The sequence below is a fragment of the Anopheles cruzii genome, chromosome 2, assembly GCF_943734635.1.
Source record: "Anopheles cruzii chromosome 2, idAnoCruzAS_RS32_06, whole genome shotgun sequence".
Taxonomy (NCBI): domain Eukaryota; kingdom Metazoa; phylum Arthropoda; class Insecta; order Diptera; family Culicidae; genus Anopheles; species Anopheles cruzii.
The window spans coordinates 30,840,527-30,845,704 of NC_069144.1; positions in this window are offsets into that span (position 1 = coordinate 30,840,527).

The following is a 5,178-nucleotide window of genomic DNA, read 5'->3' on the forward strand; positions in this document are numbered from 1 at the left end:
ACCATCCGTCTGTAGCTAGGTTCGTCTTTTTCGAAAAGTCGAACGAAGTCTCCCGTGGGGCCATTGGGACCAGGAGCTTCCAGATCTACCTCAACATTTGTGGTGGTGCCGCACGAGATGCCTCCCTTTTATTGATGCTGTGTGGAAGGTGAAAGTGAACCCAGACGAGCCTCTTTCCCGAAACACTCCACGCGCCGCCATAAACGCGTACGGTATCAGCTTCCAATTCCCAAAATCGGAGACAGGGTCGGAGACATCGTTTTTACGACGCCTACGTTTATGACATTCTCGGAAGCATCCGCTCCCCAACGCGGTCTCGGGAACTTGGGCGGAATGCTACCCTCTTAAAGCCAGACAAAACATACCCTCTTCGCAGTGCGAGGATTTTACGGCCGACGGCTCCGTCTCCGCGAAAGGATAGGTCCGTGTGGCCCTCGGGGCACACCAGACGCGCCAGGATTCGTCTCTCGTTTCCAATGCGTGATGTAGAACGCGTCATTAGACCTGGGAATTATTGGACTGGGAGTTCCCAAGTTCAGCGCACGAAGAATTGCGAGTGTGGAAACTTTTGCAGAACACGTGCCAACGTCGGGACCAATGAATCTTGAAATGGTCGCCCCCCCCCCCGTTCGGTTCGCAACGTCAATCAGATCGGATGGCTCGGCTCCCGGCCCGGCGAAGGTCACGCAAAGCGGCGCAGCCCAAAACAGCTGACGAGAAACAGTCGGCGGCCCCGATGTGTAGGGGTTGAGAGTGGTTTTAATATTTCTTTCCCTCCCGTGTATCTGTTTTCATATCCTTTTCATTTTATGTCCACTCCAACGGCCGCCCCGGGCCGGGGCGCCCGTTTTTACGGTCCTACGCTCCGTTTGGTCCGTGGATGATGATGATCGTCTCCGTTCTCGCCGCCGGGGCCTATAAAAACGCTTACGACGCGCGAAGGATGATGCAGAAAGGCTCCGGTCCTCTTGGCTTGGCTCCGGACGAGGACGAAAGTCACCGCCGGAGAAAGAGAGACGACAGACGTCGGGTCGGGTCGGGCGCGAATCGCTTTCCTATGTGTATTCGCTCCGCGTTTTCACGGTGTATTGGTATCCGATTGCCCTTCGCAGAACCCCCCCGGAGCCGGCACACTCCGGGCTCACTTCTTCCCACTCGCTCTCGCACGCCAGCGCGGTTCAACTTAGTCCCGTAATCTTCCTCGAAGGCATAGAGCTGCTGCTCGGTCCCCCCCAGGAGCCAGTGGGGATCCAGTCAGAAGAACCAGAAGGCGATGAAGGAATTTAACTTTGCCTTTAACTTGTTGCTTCTCCCGACCGACTAAACGACCGACTCCGCTCCGAATGGCGCCTGGCTCCTGTTTTGCGGCGCCCGCTTCTCGGAACCGACACCGCACCGTGAGTTGTGTCGAGTGTCGTGAGTTGGCGCGGTGGCCCTTTTTCTGAGAGGTGTTGCCCAGGACGGAGGCGGGTTCGGTGGGTACACCTTGCGTAGCTCCACCGAGTCCTGCGAGACTTCACCTCTTTCGTTCCGCTCCGCGAGACCCGGCAGGATTCCCCGGCAGGAAGGATCAGCTGTGAAAGTGCCTCTCATCGTACGACTACGACGACGATGCTGCATCCTTGTCGAGACGAGGAGATGGAGAAAAAAGTGTCCCGACACAGAACGCCGGCGTGTTGTAGCGTCGTATGGCTTACCGGAGAGCAAAGGAGCAGGCAACGGAGATGATGAAGTGGCTCGATGTGGACTTTTTACTACTCCATTGACTGGCTGGCTGGCTGGCTGGCTAGGAATGTGTGTTTGCCTGTCAAGGCTCCGGAACCCGGTTCTGTGAATCTTTCGATGATTCTTTTCCGAGTAACGCCGGTCGCCGGGAGCTCATCGTGTTCGGTTGGTACGTTTGTTGTCATATAGCCGTGCGGCCCCTTGACTTGGTGATGGTGTGGCGTAAGACAAGTTAGAAGACCTACTACCGCTCTTCTGTCTGTCTCTCTCACTCTGGGGACAATGCCATTGGGAGCACTTTTTTGCCTTCTTTCCGCCGTCAACGTGGACCAGAAGTGTATACAGACTACGTTACGTTCGGTAGAAGCTGTGCTATGAGTTCTCGACACAGAGAGTAGAGCGTTTTTCATTCATCGGTCTCAAGTTCATCGCCTGCTTTTGGGGGATGGTCCCGACGGGCCCCCAAGTCTGGTTCAAAGGCTAGAAACACCACATCCTTGGAAAAAGGTTGTTTTTGCGATGGCATTTAAGCTCACTTCAATACTTCAAGTCCCAGTATCTGACTCTATGTTGACCACGGTCTCCAGTATGTATTATCAGAACGCCCTCTGTACGGAGTTGGTCTGTGTTTTCGAAACACAGAATCTGTGTTTGGGGCTCTAAGTATTCGATAACCACTGGTTCTAAGTACTCGATAGAGTGAGGATTAGATTCACCTGTATCATTTCTGCAGGATGATCCATCTAGTGTTTTGGTTTTAAACTACCGGCTTCTTGACTTTTGAAACGTCAAACTTCGTTCTGGAATTTGTAAGTCGGTGCGGGGATTTGTTTTGAAAATTAAGAAGAAGCCGCCGTAACTGTCGACATTTCAACAGAGAAATATTGGCTAATTCGTCCTTCGGCCGAAAATTGAAGCTGAAAACTTGGACGACATTTGGATGAAAACAGGACGGCGCTACGTGCGACAGCCACAATCGATATTTGGTGTCCCATCTTCGGAATCTAAACACCTAGATCCTATACTATCACATCGTTCAAAAAGTCCCGGGACTACCATAGAGATGGCGCTAATAATGCCATTTACATACCGACGTTCGAAAGTACCAACCTTCAGATGAGGTGTGTCAAAATTTGATGTAATTCGAAGCATAACCAAGAAAGCTATAGTGGTTAAAGTGACGCTACTTTTGCAATCCTGAAAAAATGGACCAAAGCGAGTTTCGTGTGTTGATAAAACAATGTTTTCTAATGGAAAAAACACTGTTCAAGCTCAGCAATGGCTTGATAAATGTTATCCGGACTCTACTCCTTCGAAACCAACCATTTGTCGGTGGAATGCAACTTCAAACGCGGTCGTGCTGATAAAAATGATGCGGAACGTTCGGGTTGGCCAAATGAGACAGTAACCCCCGAAAACACAAACAAGTATTGAAAATCGTGATGAGAGACCGCAAAATGAAAGTGCACGAGATAGCTAAGAAGGTGAACTATCAACTGCTAGTGCATTTACTATTTTCCACCAAAAATTGACTATGAAAAACATTTTTTCCAAATGGGTGCGTTTGCTCACAATGGAACAAAAGGCACCATGCCACAAGTCAATCAAAAAGATGACCAAATTCAACGAAGTAGGCTTCCAACTGCTTCCTCATCTTCCGTACTCGAAGCCCCCAGCGACTACTGGCTCTTTGCGGATCTCAAAAAGATGCTCCAGGGAAAAAGATTTGGCTCGAATGAGAAGGTGATGGCTCACACTCACTGACGCTCATTTTGAGTCGAAAGACAAATCGTGCTACAAACATGTCATTGAAAAGTTAGAGAAGTGTGGAATGATTGTATTACACTTGAAGGAGATACTCTTGATGAATAATAAAGAATTTTGCCGATAAAATGTTGTTTTCATAGTTAGTCCCGGGACTTTTTGAACGATGTGTTAGGTTGTCAAGTTCTGTCCGATTCCGAACGAAGAATTGAGCGGCGAATGTTCATTTCCCTGGAACTGGTCTCTCTGCTTCTGCTCTGCTCGTCCATTGCTGGGCCGCATGGGAAGCACCCGTCCGGAAGATGAAGACCACAACGAGGCACGAGCGCACCAATCATCACCTCGTAACGCCCGATATCAGGTATCCCGGTCCAGTGCCGGTGTCCGCTATGAGAACGAAACGAAAACACAGACAAAACGCTGAGAGCGGACCGCAAAAGTTTGGGGCTCTTAAGACCCGACCAAATCGGCTTCCCCCCGCGGATAGAAAGAGAAAGAATCCCCATAAAGCAGCGGTAGGTCTTGCGATCGGAGACCATCGTCGGAGCCGATTGAATCCCCGGTGCCCGGTGCTGTGTGCTCTTGGGTCAGTGTTTTTGTTTTTGTTCATTTCTTTTCTCACCTCACCTCACCCCGCGGGGGGGTGCGAGGATCATCAAAACGCCGACCGCCTGTCAGTGAGCGGCAAAGTGAAGAGGGGTCCTCCGTGGAGCGTGTCGTCCGTGCCCGTGGCATGTCTCTAGCGCCATCATCAACACCATCTTCCGTTCTCGAGTGGCTCGTGCCAAACGGTAGTCGCCGTCGTCGTCGTCGTGCTCCCTGCACCCCTTTTCTTGGTCCCCTGGCCCTGGTCGGCTTGATCGCCTTGAGTGATGTGACCGGCCTACCGTTTGCGTGTAACGCCCCGATATGCGTCATGGGGTTCGTGTGAACGACGGCGACGATGAGGATGCCCCCCGGACAGTTATTGGGATAGGCTTCGCTGTGGACCGAACCGATGCTTGTCGGACGCTGGTCTTTCCGATTTTTTTTTTGCTGGTTGTTTCCGTCAGCTGTACGACGCGAGACCTGCCCTTCTTTTCTCGTGTGTTTTTCTCTACCTTTACACTTTCCCTTTCTCTGGCGGACTTTACTCTCGAGGCACGGGGAAGATGGCCTCTCGATGTCTCGGCCTGGGATGCTTCAAGCTCCACTCCTTGTGTGTGTGTGTGTGTGTGTGCGTAACTTGCAACAGGTTGTTGCGGGGTCGGCATCTTCAAACACGGCCGCCGCTATCTGCCGCGTTTGATCGGTGCCCCGAGGGAAAGGATTTCGGGATTTCTGTTGATTAATAGTTCCCCCGCAGGTCTCGGAGTTCAAGTGTGCGTCAAGTGGGAAGCAGTTTGTCCCACGGCGAGTTAATAGTTTCTGTCAACGAGCGGCGGCCATCAGCAGGTCAAAAGCTCTAGAAACGTAGAAGAAGCGAAGCAAACAAATTGCGATTCAGTTTGGGTTACCTTAAGACCCAGAATCGCGGTGACCAACGGGCCGAGAAGTGGTGACACACTGACCCCGGTCGGATTGCAGCATTCCTGTTTACCTACCACCACCCCCCAGCTGCACCTCTGGGAAGTTGAGGTCTTGGCTAGCGATGGCGGAACTTCTGCTCCGGCAAGATGCACCGCGCTGTGTCGTGTGCGAAAAAAGCGA